The 15,552-nt window shown below is 42.0% G+C and overlaps 1 protein-coding gene across 1 annotated transcript in view; it reads right to left on the bottom strand.

Moving 5' to 3' along the window:
* The window catches only part of ELK3 (ETS transcription factor ELK3), a 69,968-nt gene that overhangs the window by 53,483 nt on the left and 933 nt on the right, over positions 1 to 15,552 (bottom strand). The window lies entirely within an intron of this gene.

The following is a 15,552-nucleotide window of genomic DNA, read 5'->3' as shown; positions in this document are numbered from 1 at the left end:
TTGGGATCTCGATTTCTTGTAACATCTGACTTCAGAGACTTCTATCACATGCTAAAGAGCCCAGACACAGTAGAATTTTATTCTTCTCTTTTTTTCCTTGGGAGAAAGATGGACTTGTCCACTTCTCCATCATCTCTCCACATGGCTCACAATCAGGTAGCCACACAAATAGTGTACGATCTGTAGTCCTTCACATATGTACACATCTCCATTTAATCTCTTCCTTGAAAGCATCAGACACAATTTTATTAAGCAGTTAAAGGAACACAAGCCTGCTAGATCAAAGCGGCCAACTGGTCACCCAGCTTTCCCAAAGTGGGGCTGTAGTTCATTACAGCCAGTCAGTTACTCGCATCCACCTCCCCTGTATGTCAACATGCCCGGGAAACAGACTCAGAAGCCCTGGGCACTGCAGGGAAAATCTTTCCAGGTAACCAATGGTATTAAAAAAGCAGATGTCTTGAAAGATGATTAGGACTGTAAAAAATCAGAGGTTCCTACAACCTGAGACAGACCCCAGGTGCCCCCATGGAGTCTCACAGAGAAGTACAAGCTCTGTTGACAATGCTTTTTCTTTAAACAGATGGGCTGCTCCTTCCCAGACATTTTTGGACTAAACGCGAACCTTCACTTTCTTTGCAACTGTTTTTGTTGTCTGTGTTGTTTGTGAGGATCTTAATTCTGGCTTGAAGCACGTCCCCCTTCAGCTCTCATACTTGGTAACATTTGGCTTCCTCTTCTGCAGGTTGTAGGCAGGAAACTGGAAAATGGGCCACAGGAAACCTGGCCTCCTACATCTGTCCCACTTTGTAATTGCAGCTCTGGTTTCATTTTGCCTTGTGTGTCAGCTCTGTTTTAACCCTCAACACGACGGCCAAACTCTGCTTTCTGTAAGAACACTGCTACTCTTATTGCCCAAGGAAACTCACTGAGACTTTTTTTTCTTCCCCAGGGTAATTAACCATATGAATTCAACGTGGAAAAAAATACTGAACGAATTCTCCTAACAGTAGTCATTTGGATCAAAAGAGTATGGAGGGCTTCCCTGGTGGCGCAGTGCTTGAGAGTCCGCCTGCCGATGCAGGGGACACGGGTTCATGCCCCGGTCTGGGAAGATCCCACATGCCGCGGAGTGGCTGCGCCCGTGAGCCATGGCCGCTGAGCCTGCGCGTCCGGAGCCTGTGCTCCGCAACGGGAGAGGCCACAGCAGTGAGAGGCCCGCGTACCTCAAAAAGAAAAAAAAAAAAAGAGTATGGAGCTAGAAAACTGATACATTCAATGAGATAAAACTACTAATAAGTCCCCAGTGAAAATTCAAGACTACTTCATAATACTGCACACAGAAGTTATATCAGTATGATTATTAGTGGTCCAAGGCTGCCAGACAAATTTTGACTTTTGAGGCTTTGATAAATAACATATGAAAATAAAATATAATCATTCTTCATTATAATCTCTCTCATTATGATGCTATTTCAAATAATGTTTCTTAACCATATCACCAACTATTAGGTTCAACCATATGAAATTTTTTTTGTGGGTCAAAAACAGTCAAATACCAGCAGTCTCATACGGTCAACCTAAAGCATATAATTACACCCAGAGAACGAACACACACACACACACACACACACACACACACACACACACACACACACACTCATCCCCAGGGCAGTATCTTCTTCCTGTGTTTGGTCCATGGACCCTTTCTGAGACTAACATTCTCTAGTAGAGAAAAAAAGATATATTTAAATCCTAAAGGTAATTTATAAATCTCAAAGAGTTCCATTCTAAAGGAAATGTTAGCTATATCGTCCCCCACCAGTCAATACTGAGTGTCCATGGAATTCTCAAGAATAGGGCTCCTACCAAAAAATATCCATTACTTACTTAAATAGGAGCTTTTCTTTTTTAACGCTAACATTTGATGAGCATTTACTGTGTACCAGGCATTGTGTTGAGCACTTGATACACGTTATCTGAATTTGATACTGCATGACTTAACAAGGTAGAATAAGACGCTCTGGCCACGGGAGTATTTTGGGAAAACAGAGACTTGTATACAGGGCACGTGGCTCCAAAGTCCAGCTTCTTAATCACCACACGTAGTTTCCCCAGCAGAGGCTTCATTTCTTATATGCGCATCTCACTGCTACTAAGAGAAAAGTCCCATTTTAACACAGAGGGCGATACAACATTCCTATGAGAAATCAAATCAGGAAGTTTTCTTGTTCATCTCTGGCTTGCCTCATCTGTGACTCCAGTTGTTCCAACTGGTTCTGTTTTTAAGAAAATTTGAACCCATCCCACCTTTACTTTTTTTAAAAACCCGGTTCCCCTTTAAAAAGATCTGCTATTGGTTTAAATACATAGCTGTGTCATCCAATGCTAAATAATCGAGGTTGCCTCTTGATGAAGACAGGAGGTGAGGAGCTGTGCCTTCTGTAACCTAGCTCCTTCTCAACAGGAAAGACTCATCCTCTTGTTCGGTGTGTGCACACTGTATGGTGGAACAAGAGGAAGAAAGTGGAAAATGAAAGGTAGGTGATGTCGCCAGCCCCGGAGTGGGGCCCCAAACCTGCGTGCATTTCACGTAACAATGACACGTACCATGAGAAACACTGCACTGCGAACGGGGACAGGATGGGGATCCCACTGAAACAACAAGACTGATGGGACTTGGTAGGCACCCAGCAGGGGCTAAAAATTTTTCCTTTAGAAACAAACACCTCTGGGGAAGCCCTCTTTCAGGTTCTAAGAAAGCCCTATTTGGGATTTCACGGCATCCCATGACACGCACATAAAATTTAAGAAGGTGTTTTGCATTCAGTAAAACTTACTTAAGATCTTGCTAACTGTTCTTGAATTTGAGCTTCAGTTTAATGAGCTCCCTAATTTCCAGTGGGTATTTCCCCACACACACTAACCTCTGATTCTTATATTTCATAGGCCTTTGAATGGAAAATTTTTTACCTAAATTTTTGTACTGTTAATGTTAATAAAATTCGATCCTGTGTGCAAGGGGAAACATTGGAAGTCAGAACATATAAATTCTCATCGTAGCCATGACCTTAAAGAGTTGCATGGGGCTTCCCTGGTGGCGCAGTGGTTGAGAGTCCGCCTGCCAATGCAGGGGACACGGGTTCGTGACCCGGTCGGGGAAGATCCCACATGCCGCGGAGCGGCTGGGCCCGTGAGCCATGGCCGCTGAGCCTGCGCATCCAGAGCCCGCAACGGGAGAGGCCACAACAGTGAGAGGCCCACGTACCGCGGGGGGCGGGGGAAGAGTTGCATGACCTCAGGCAGGGATGTTAACTTCTGTTTCAACTTCTTAAGCAAGGCCAACCCTATCCCCCCTCCATACATGAAGGTCAGCAAACTAAAAGACTTTTTACAATTAAGAGTATTTCAAAAGTAAAAATCTAAGATATCCTTTTGATCAATACATCGCGTAAGGGATCTTCAAAATAAAAATGGAATAATGCCTCCAGCTTCAAACAAAGCCTTCACAGAGAGATTTTTTAACTCTGTGGTTGCCTTCACATCAGAAAATGTTTATTTGCTCACTTTGTTTAGTTTTACAAAAATCGAAAAGAAAGGAAATCTTCCATGCCACTTCTACTAGAATGAAACCATAACCTTTCAGATAAACTTGAAACCTTTTCTGTGCTAAATAATAAGCTGGAGAAGGCCACAAGTATATACCCAGTGCGGTAAGAACACGTCTGCATGACACAAAATGATGGTAGTTTTTCCACATCCAGAAACTGAAGCATTTCCTGCCAGAGCATCCTCCAAGCTCTTCTATTGTGTGGAAACTGTAAAATCTTTCTAAATCAGGACTTCCTCCTATTATGCTTTGGAGGCGTCTTTCTGGGAAGGGTAGATCCAAGGCAAAAGGTAGGAATTCCTGCAGCACCACCCAGTGGAAACATTAGAAAAAAAAAAGCAAGATAAAACACGTTTAATAAAAGAAAATTCATGTCCTAAGCTCTGCTAATTAAAAATCTGGACAGTGCGCTTTTTCCTTCAATGGCAACCAGCAATAGGTTTTGCTTCACAATAGTGCCCTTTTTCCTCGGTGCCGCTCCTTAAACGCCAACCACACAAATGATCGTCAACATCACATCTGCCTTGTCTCGCTGACATGTGTGCACACACACTGGGCCAGGGAGGAAGGAGTTCCGGGTGGGGTCAGGTGTGGCCCGAGACACCATCCCTTCCTCTCAGAAGGATGCCCCAGGGACCGTGGGGACCGGGAAATCTGCACAGATGTGCTCAGCGTCCCAGTCCAGCTGCAGCCTCGGTCATTTCCTGGCAGAAAGGTAAGATCTGCGCATCTTTCCCTTTCCCTGGTCTAAATACACCTGGTCTGAGCCACCTCCAACACCTGCAGGCACTTCTACCTACCTCCCTCAGTCCCCCCAGAGGGAAAGGCTCAGAGCCTTTCCTCCCCCTGTGGCCCTTATCTCTGGTCCCCCCGCAGCTCTCTCCATGGTGACCATCGCTTCTGCTCCCCTGTCCGACCAAAGCCTCCCACAGGTCGTTTCAGTCTCTGTCTACTTCACTTATGCCCTCATCAGAACACGTCTCTTCACCAGCGGCTGCGTCTCACACACGCACGACACATCAGGCTACTGATCTTGGGAATAGGATCGGAGCAATAGGAAACCCCGACCATCTCCCTCCAGCTTTCCTTCCCAGAGAGCCCTGGCAGCAGCCAGGAGAGGGAGAGAGCTGTCGTCGTCTTCCCGGAGAAACTGAGAACTCTCTCGTCTTCTCTACAGAATTTAAAATAATAAAGTATCATTTCTTCCATCACGTCTGGATGCTTAAGTCACTAAAGAAAATGGTCCCTAACATCAGCACTCCTGGGAAAGCTATCTTTCCCTCTTCCTGGAATAAGTCCACCGAAACCATTTTACATGTCTTTTAAAAATAGAAAATGATACTAGTTAGTGGATCTTGATATTGTTTAGAAATATATGACCTGTGTTAAAACGTTACAATAGAGCATATTTGAACTGGTAGTTTGCAAATGGCTAATAGTATTATAAACCTTTTTTCCCCCTTTTCTGAAGTGTAACAGTTCACAAAATGTGCTGGTTTCTGGAAATGTCAAGATTTGGAAAATACTGACATTAGCTAGTCTTCGGGCCCCACTATATATAGTACTGTTGCAAAAATGTTACGAGTTACTGATATTTGTGTGACACCTTCTTTAGGGATTTTGGAGAAGCACTAAGGCTGCCTTCCAGGGGTGGTTACCTAAGCAAAGAACTGCACTCTTCCAGATCCTGTGGTCACTTTAGCATCACCGCTTTTCTTCGGTGCTCTTCTCGGCAAAACTCTTGCATGGTTTACAAAATGCAAATGCTAGGCCTCCACATTTATACATAAATCTGGTATGATAATATATTCACGTTGGAAGGGATCTATAAAAAACAGTGACTCTGCAGCCTTCAAAATATCATCACCTGCTCATGTGGTGGACATCTGTGGGGGAGTTTAGCTGCATCTAAAGTCATGAAGGTAGACTCTCCCTTTTGTAGCTTTACTGTCTCCATATACATATCTCCCTCCCACATTTGTGTACAGGCATCAAGTTTAGCTACATAGAACAAGTACGGTGCCAAAATGCAGTTTCTTCTCAATTTAAATAACTGCTAATAAAGTTCTTTTTAACGTGAAGCAAAACTACAATGGGATTAAGTTAAAACAGCAAGCAAAAGGCATCTTGTTTTTCGCAGAGCATCCATTTAAAATCTAGCCTGACTTGTAGACAAACTACAGTAAGTGGAACACATTTAAAATATCTTGCTGTTTCTGTTGAGCACAATTGTTTGTAAAAAAAAAAAAAAAAAAAAAACTGTTGCAAAAATAGACAGTGAGTGATTTCAAAACTAAACAATCTCCTCCAATACATTACACTTAAAACTTGTTGATTAACCCCCAGACTGCAATGGATACGTGAACAAAATAACATTGAAACTGTCATCAAGTGGAAGACCGAGAGTTCATCCTTTCGTGTCAGGTTGATGTTGTGCACGCACATTTCCTTCAAGAAGTCAACAAAAGCATCCCACAGAGAAGAATGGCTGTTGGTGGCATCAGCGTCCAGCATCAGATATGTACCTAAAGCCCCCTCCCAGCCCTTAATTCCCATTCGGGAATCTGCCCTCCACTAAGTTGGCTTCAGCCCTTTTTTTAAATGTCACATACAACTTGTTCCTCTGCTTACTCTTCCAGTAATTGTTCCACGTGAAAATATTAACTGTACAAAACAAATGCCAGCTTCCGCTTTAGATGATCTTTCCCCTTTGCTCAAGAAAATCACCCTTTCTGTATTTTAATCATCCGGTACATGTACGATCTTCTACATCAAGGTCTCAAAGTTTCTACTTTCCTAAAGACAAATTGGTAGGTCTTAATATTTAGGTTCAAAAAAAACAAAACAAAACAAAAACAAAGGATGTGGCAAAGCCTAGAGGAAGATGCCGTTCTTGTGGTTCAGCTCTGATTTAAATCAAAGCAGGGCAATGCTCTTGAGAGTGAGACACGGAGCTTTTGAGAGCCCAAGTACTCTTGGGTCATTTTGTTTGATTCAAGACATCTTTTAACATCATATACTTTGGTGATCAAAGTAATTCACTTTAAGAAGTTGTTGGGGACTTCCCTGGTGGTCCAGTGGTTAAGACTCCACGCTCCCAGTGTAGCGGGGCACGGGTTCAATCCCTGGTCGGGGAACTAAGATCCCACATGCTGCACGGTGTGGTCAAAAAATAAATAAATAAAATAAACAGTAAAACAGGAGAAAAGATCATTTTTTTTAAAAGTACATTGAAAAACTGTTAACTCTCTTCAGAAGTACTCAATGTCATAAACGCAGAATTGAGAATTAGGGCTAAAGAGCCTAAAGAAGTGAACGAAGCAAAGTTAGGAATGCTGAGCGGCTGGCTGAGCGATGCTTCTGGTTTTGCTTCGACTATCAGAGGTGAAGTGGGCCCATCAGCAGGCATTCCTCCGTCCTCTATAGGCTCAGCACGGATGTGACAGCATCTCTCTCTCTGCCTGGGGTTTAATCAGTTCCAACCCTGTCTCAGAATGTCACTTGGAGAATGTGGAGATGTTTGTTCTAAAATGTTTTTAAAAAGAAAAAAACAAAACAAAACAAAAAACCCCAGCCATGCTCTACTACCCAACACCCTCTGGTCTAAATGGTCAGTAACTGGAGCTTGAAAAACAGGCAGGAACATTAGCGAAAATAACTTCCCCACAACACTCATGAATTCTAGATTCCAGAGGAGTTCAAAACGCAAGACCATACAAGAAGATGAAGGAGCCGCCTCCACATACAGTCTTCAAATACTACTGAACGGTTTGGTCCCTTCCTATATGTTCTGTATGGGGTTTGCTGAAATGATGAGGCATCTGAGCTTTCTCCTCTCCTGAAAACTGTAACAAAAATCCAAGTTCTGTCTTGAGTTCTCACAATGAAATAATGATTCTTTGGGATGGAGAGCTTTAGCAAACATTCCTTTATGCTCTAATCCTCTGTACAGAAGTGGGGCTTGAATCCTACATGAGAGGGCTGACTCTACAGAGAAGGAACAAAAACTGAGATCACATACTGTCCCATTCTCTCAGACTCATGCATTCCTCTTGTAGCTACATGTGCGGAGGCACACCCAAATACACAGACACACACACTCCTCGTCTGCCAATGCTTATCTCCAACAACCAATGGCTTATATTTTAGCCTCTAAATGCAAACCTTCCAAACTCCAGTAAGGGGATAGGGGGGAAGTTACATTTCCAGTTCACTGAGTATTAACCAGAGATGTATTCTTCTTAACTACTAGTGCTAGGAAATTGTTCTCACATCTACAGCCCTTCCCCTTGCCTAATAGAGCTAACAGAGCATCCTGATCATTCTGGGCCCCAGGATCACCATTCTGAAAATGATGAGAACTCACAGGTGGAGACAACGCAGGAATCCCTGCAGTTAATTCCTACGGACAGACCCTACAGTTACCCAGGAGCACATCCTGGAATAAATTCTAGGGCTTATTCTGTTGTGGTGGTGGTGGTTGTCTTAATCTCTCTTCTGACAATTAAGTGCAGGGAGAAAAAAAATCTGCTTAATTACACATTATGGTTAATCAAGGTTTGACTATCAACAAACCACTCCTTGGCAAAACCCAGCTGAAATTAACAGCAGATCTAGCCCTCGACCAAAAACAATTTAGGTATTTAATCATTCATCCTTTCATCATCACACAGGCAGTGTCATTATTTTAAAACTCGATCAGAAATGTCATTTATTAATTATAAAAGGTTATGGACAAAAGCTACACACACAGGTTTTAGTATAAGTGAGGAAGCAGTTTTAACAGTGAATATTATTATGGAACTCAGTCCAAGGGATCTATGAAAATGTGGTCAACTGAAGTCTTGATAAAGGACTACGATCCTTGCTGTAGAACGATTAATTTTAACATGGAAAGAACTGTACATTGAGGTTCTTTCAGGCTGTACTATCCTATAAATTACCCAACTGCTAACCAACCATTCTGAGTATAACACTGATATCAACAATAGGGCTAAAGTTTGTCCTCTCAGATGTTAACACACCTGATCCCTGTACATTCATTTTTCCTACAAATCTGGACAAAAATTCTGGAAAATGATATATCCTCTATACAGGATCTTCTTGGCTGTCTCTTTGGTTTAACCAAGAAATATGCTTCTTATTAATTCAAATAATTGACTGTCTAGGAAAGAGTTGGATTTAGGCATAGCAATAAAGTGCTTTATCAATTCCACTGGCAAAATGCAAGGAGAGGAGCTATGGTGACAAAGTTTTCCCCCTTCAGATTGCTTTTAACTCAACGAATGCCAGGTATTGTACAAAGGGCTGGGATAAACACAAGGATGAGAATAGCAGATGAAGCCCAGAGGGAGCTTACAGACTGATGGGCAAGACAGATGGGAAACACATCTTGATACATACACGCACAGATATCCCTCAGTTTCCGAATCTAATGAATTCCAGGGTTTGGACAGTGACTCCAGATAGCAAAGGGTAGCCTGCTATCAAATCTACTTGGTTCCTGAGTTCTGGATAAGGAATATTAATGAATAATGAGAAACACCAGCCCTATCTCCAGATATATATATCTGAAACTGGTACTTGTGCTTGGATAGTAAGAATCTGCAGAGGGAGAATTCAGGTAACATGGAAACCTGTAAATAAAGCCTGTGGCAAGGACTCCGAAGGCCAGGGATGGATGACTGGGGAGATCTAACCTGGAGGACCAGCAAAGGCTTCCCCAGGGAAGAGATGGTTGAGCTGAGACCTGACAGATGACTACACACTGGCTCGAAAGTGGAGTGAGAGAAATCGATGGGAGTGGAGGACCTGGAGGGAATTCCCAGAAGAGAGAACAGCACTTAGAAGGGACCAGTGGCCTGGGGGCACATTACACATTTGAGGAATTGAGGAAAGGCCAGTGTAGTTGGCCTAAATCACAGCATGCTGCTTACATTAAGATTTTTGGTCTCTATCCCAGCTGAAGCCACTGGGAGATTGTAAGCAGAGGAGCGAAAAGGTCGGATCTGTGTTGGAAGGACTGCTCTAGCTTGTGGGTGGAGAAGGGACCAGAGGGAGGGGGTGAGGGGAAATGTGGACCCCTCAGATCCAGCGTTGGAAGATGGACAGCATTTTCAAAGACTATCAGGAGGAAAGAGTAGGGACCTGACCTGGTGATCAAAATCCTGGGGCCTGCTCAGCACCCAACCTGGAGACAATCGCTGTCTCTGCCCAGTCACTGCCCTAGAACGAGGTCGTCTTTAGAAATGAGTGGTGCCTGTCACAAACCTCAAAAAGAGGAGGAAAGGAAGCACTGCAGCTAATGCTGACCTTCCCTCAGGTGTTCCTTATTCAATAAGGGGCCGACATGGGATTGAAGGGGAAACTTACGGGGAATCCCTTTTTCTACCCCAAAACAGTTTTTAAAAATTGCTGTATATGTCTCAAAGTCAGCTTTTGGGGGATGACAGCAGACATTCACTCTACACTTTCACAACTCCTAGAAGAATCCAAGTTCTTTATTCTAAAACAGAGCATAGACGAAAAGGACTTTGGGATGCAAGGGATCGTCCCTACCTCTCTACTCCAGCCACTTTGCCCTCCAGCCAGGGAAACTGAGGTCCAGGGACATTAAGTGATATCCTCTAAACACAACTGGTTTTAAGGGAATCTACGTTTTCCCCGCAGCATACATATTACTTTTGGTTAGTGTAAGTGATATTAAATAGTGTAGAAAGGATTTTTCCTCTTATTGGATGATGAGGAAATCCACACTTTCTGATGATCTATTTTTAACCAAGTAGATTAAATAAAAATACTGCAGTATCTTATCCAGGTGCTCTGGGGTATAATAACATGGTAGAGTCATGGAATTGCCATAATACAATTAAAAATAGCCAGGGGACGTTTTGGGGTGATGGAAGTATTCTCTACTTAGAAGTAGGGGGTGGGGATTACATAGGTGTATACAATAACATTTAAGATCTGGGCAGTTTCATGTACATAAGTTATACAACAGTGAAAGAAAGTAAAAGACATCAAGAGTCTCAGATTCATTCTATTGTTTGGAGTAAATGACCCCTAACCTCACCAAACAGTGTAAGAGAAGGTATCAGACACATGTGTTTTATACCTCCTCCATCACTCCCATATTTATACCTGGAACATTAGGAATTGTTCTTAGATATGGTAGCTTTAAAAAGACTTAGGATACTGTGTGCTTAAAACTTCTCTTTAAAGCATGTATGTGAGTAAATTCATTTTAGTCCAAATTCAGATCAGAATATATTAGTATAACTATCATCTTAATTTCTTTAAAAATATGCAAATAACTCTCACAGCCAATTATAAAATAACCCCATTTAATTCCTAATTTAATAATTACTTTCCAGCAACTGTAAATTAAAACACATAAAGTGGTCAGTGAGTAATTCCTAGTGGCAAATCAACCAAGTTACAACTTACTGAAATGATCAATTCAAAGTTTATTTTTAAACTGCTGACATATATGTAAGTTTCCAGTAATGGATGAAAGGCCATTTTCATTTCGGTTGTGGGTAGGGATAATGGGGAGTCAAATTTCTGCTTAAAAGACTGAAGGCCCTTAGGATTTGTTAACAGTGCACCCCAGACATAGAAAACAAACTTATGGTTACCAAAGGGGAAAGGGGGGTGGGAAGGGATAAATTAGAAGGTTGGGATTAACATATTACATGCTACTATATATAAATAGATAACCAACAAGGACCTACTGTATAGCACAGGGAACTATACTCAACATTTTGTAATAACCTATAATGGAAAAGAATCTGCAAAAGAATTTATATAGGTATATATACGTGTAACTAAATCACTGAGCTGTATACCTAAAATTAGCATGATACTGTAAATCAACTATACCTTAATAAAAAATAAAACAAAAACAGTGTGCGCGCACGCACACCCCCACTCTGATAATTCAATTTACTGGGGCTGTACTATAAGTGGCAAAACTGGAGTTTTCATGTTCTCACTGCCACGGTTTCAACCAAAAAGCTACATGATCTCTGTTCAAACTGGCCATGGGCAATAGTACTCTTGAACTGAAAATCTACTTAAAATACCAATTTCAAAGTTTGGAAACTTTACTGATATAAAGTGAAACAGTAATAAGTAAGAGTCACCAAGTGTGCAAGAGGCACCTTCCTCCCTCCTTTATAGTTAGAGAAGTTCAAGGTGTATTTTTGGTCTAACCTAGTTTCTCTGTTTTCATCACTCAACATTCTACTTTGATGTGTCGCACCCTGGACTTCCTTTTACTACATCTTGATATTCTACTGCAAATCATGACTCATCCTTAAATCATAGAGAAACTCATCAAAATCCCAAACTGCACAGCACATATGAATTCAGTCTTTCAAGAGGGCAGCATTCTTAGAACGTTACTTGGAGCCACAGAGACAAAAACACTGAACAAGTTCATGTAGAAATTATGTCAATCCACTGTTGAGTCAACACATTTATTAGATCAATAAATACGAGCTCTATGTGTGGTAATTTTGGTCTTAGTACCAGTTATTAAACTGTGTTACATGATACGTTAACTGAAAATAAGCTACAAAACAGAAAGTATAGTGTGACTCCAATTAAAAATTTTATGTGTGCATGTGCAGCTGTGTGTATATGTATTTTAAAAGACCAGAAAAATATACACCAAAATGTTAACAGAGGGATTATGGGAGATGTTTTTTTTTTCTTTGTGGTTTTCTGCATCTTCCTAAGATAATTCATATTAATATTTTTTATAACAGCAAAAAACAACTAACCTTTAGAAAATATTGCTATACTAATGTAATCTCAAATATGTCATCAATCTACAAAGGCAAAGGGGAATTACGGATAAATAATAAAACATAAAATACTCTTGCCTTAAACATACAGAAAAATTTGCCATGAGTGGAGTCCTTCATATAAGTAACCAGGACCGCTCATCTATATGTGCAGGTACTGGCCCTTAGGGGCAGAAGCCAGCTGCCTACAGCCAGGTCACAGCCAGAATAAAAGAAATGGGTTCTCTGTCCAAAGTTTAATGAGGAACCCCAGGTCTAGGAAACATGAAAATGGCTGAATCATTCCCTGGGACTGGAAGGGAGTAAAGCCGTTAATTAGTAAGCAGTAATTCACCATCAGCGAAAAAAGACTTTACTCCAGGAAGTCACATCCTTAGATAATATTTTTAAAGTGTTTTGGGTTTGTTTTGTCTTAGGTAATGTTTTGCAACCATATTGGTTTTTTGAATCCTATAGATACATAATTGGGTAGCACAGGGCGCACAAAATCCGATACGTGACAGCTAAGAAAGGAATATTTTAATTTATACGCGCTGCCTGGAAGCCCTTTAAAACCGATTTCAGGAAAAGTTCTAAAAAGTTATTACAAATATAAATTTCAATATATGATCTCAGGGTTACTGTACATTACCAGGTTTGAATTAGTAAATTTTTTTTAAATAATAAAAAGAGGAAGGCTTTAATAAATGTTTAGCAAACTTCAAAATTCAAATGGGGCTGCTCTCCCCCACGTGGGCTGTTGCCATTCTGGTCTAAAAAGCATTAGTACCAAGTGAGTGAGGTTCAGAGATGGTCTCATTCAGCTCACAAAGGTACACCATCACACTGTCATTATTTACATGTCATTCCACACATATTACTGACCGAAAAGAGAGAAAATTCATGCACACTGTGTTATTCACATGGCAGAAAAGTGCCAGTGATGACTTTTAAATGTTCTATTCCTTGAATGAATGCATATCAAAGTTGTCATCACCATTAATGTAAACAAGAGTTTCTCAATCTGGGTACTCCTGACATTTTGGGCTAGAAAGTTCTTTGTGGGCATTGCTGGATGTTTAGCAGTATCCCTGACCTCTACTCACTAGACGCCAGTAGAACCCCCTCTGATTATAACAACCAAAATGTCCCCAGATACTGCCAAAAGTCCCTTGGGGAGCAGAATTACTCCCAGTTGAGAACTATTGCTATAAATGAACATTATTCATTCCAAATAATAACTTATTGGAATGAAGAACTCTAATTATCCCCTTTTTATTTTGAAGGAAATGTAGTCTTGAAAGGGGAATACTTAACAACCTTCATCCTTAAGGAACAGTCATGCAAAGTGATGTTGGCTTTGGAAAGCTTTTTTCCTTATCTATTTAATGTAAGTTCTGTTATCCTACTCACAGCTTTCAATGCAACAATTTATTGAGCATCTACTCTGCACCAGATGCGGTGTTAGGCACATCCTGTACTACGTCCACTGACTCACACCCTGCTCGGGCTGTTTGGGTTGTTTTTAGGACATGCTTTGCCACCAGAAAAGAAACACGGACACCTTAAAAAACCCTCAAGAGAGCAGAGTGTCCTTGTCAATAAAGGAGCCCCACAGTTCCAATCAGGTTCCTTAAAATTCTTTACCCTTTTTAGTAATTCTACACATTTCCAACATTTAAAGCTTTAAAAAAAAAAAAAGGCCACAAGGCCTTTGCTATATTTGGCATAGAATGACCATCAGGGGTCTTTGCAGGCAGGATCATTACTGGAAACTCCAAAAACAATTAGGGACAGTCTTCTTAACTGTCTGACCCACGTGCCCTCCTAACACAATTTGTAATTTTATAATCCCCATAAATTGAAATTCATAACTGACCTTTCCCAAATAAGTGTGTGTCACAGAGAGACAGAAGAAAAGGGAGAGAGATCGGAGGGTATTTTGTTTGGCAGTAGGGCTCAGAAATCAATTTGAGCTCATTAATAGATGCCCGGAACATGCTTGGTTTCTCGTCACCTCCGCCCTCCCCCGCCAGGAGTGAAGCACAGACGTGAGAGGACGGGTGTGTTTGAGGTGCTTGAGCAACAGAACACACACACACACACACACACACACACACACCTGGGAGAGAAAAACCTGTAAGTTCGAAATCCAAAATGGCCAAAATGACTTCAAAGTTTTCAAGATGCTGCCCTGAAAAGGTTCCTTGGGCGGCTGCCCCTCTAAGTAAATAAAGCCGTAACTTGTCTCCCTCTCCAGCGCAGGGCTCCCCCGGCTGACAGTGGCTGCACAAAACCCCTCCTGTGCCGAGCAGCGGAAACTCCTAATGAGATTAGTTGGTGTGTGTGCAGACATTACTTAGCAATGACTACAGGGGCTCTCTCTTCCTGCAGCAGCCAGTGGAAAATTCAGGGAACTTTTTCCCCCGCAGCAGCAGAATCCCTTTAACCCTCTTCCCCAGCCAACTCCAAAAACAACTCAGCCTCCCCCAGCGTCCCCCCTCCTGGCCGGGGTGCTGGGGGGAGTTAAAGACCCGCCAGGGACTTCCAAAAGCGGGAGGGTGGGAGGGGGCCGGCGGGGAAGGGGCGGGTGACCCCTCGAACACTACAAAGGAAACTGTAAAAGGCACAAATACATAAACCTGAGAAGGAGCAAACCACAGTTTCTTTGTGAGCTCCTCTAGTGAGTCATTTTCAAGATGCTGTCTGCTGCCAGTTTCAAAGCGGAAGCGCATGGCAATTAGTCTTGCCGTTTCCAGACAAGCCAGAAACTCTCCCGACACTCGTTTCTTTTTTTTTTTTTCCTTCTAAAAAGCCCCTTTTGCAGTTTCTGAAATAACATTTCTTTCTCCCACCTCCATCCGCCGCCTAACTGCAGCTTGTCCTCAGGACGATTCGGTTCAGAAAACGTAACAAAACCGAGACCTCTAATTTTTTTTTTTTTTTTTTTAGCCCTCCAAAATTGTAATTCCTCCCCCCAAAAGTTACGGAAGCATTACAGGCCAACATTCAGATGCAAGCAGAAGAGCCCCATCCCAAAGTGCTGGGGGCTCCAAGACCACCTCCTGCCCGGTCCTCCTCCAAAACCATGTCCAGTAATGACTCCACCGGCTTTTAAAGGTCCGGCTGGGCGTGCGCCTGGGGCGGGGACCC

Source organism: Delphinus delphis, chromosome 11 (genome assembly GCF_949987515.2).
Source record: "Delphinus delphis chromosome 11, mDelDel1.2, whole genome shotgun sequence".
Taxonomy (NCBI): Eukaryota; Metazoa; Chordata; class Mammalia; order Artiodactyla; family Delphinidae; genus Delphinus; species Delphinus delphis.
This window is presented reverse-complemented; position numbering and strand designations above follow the sequence as displayed.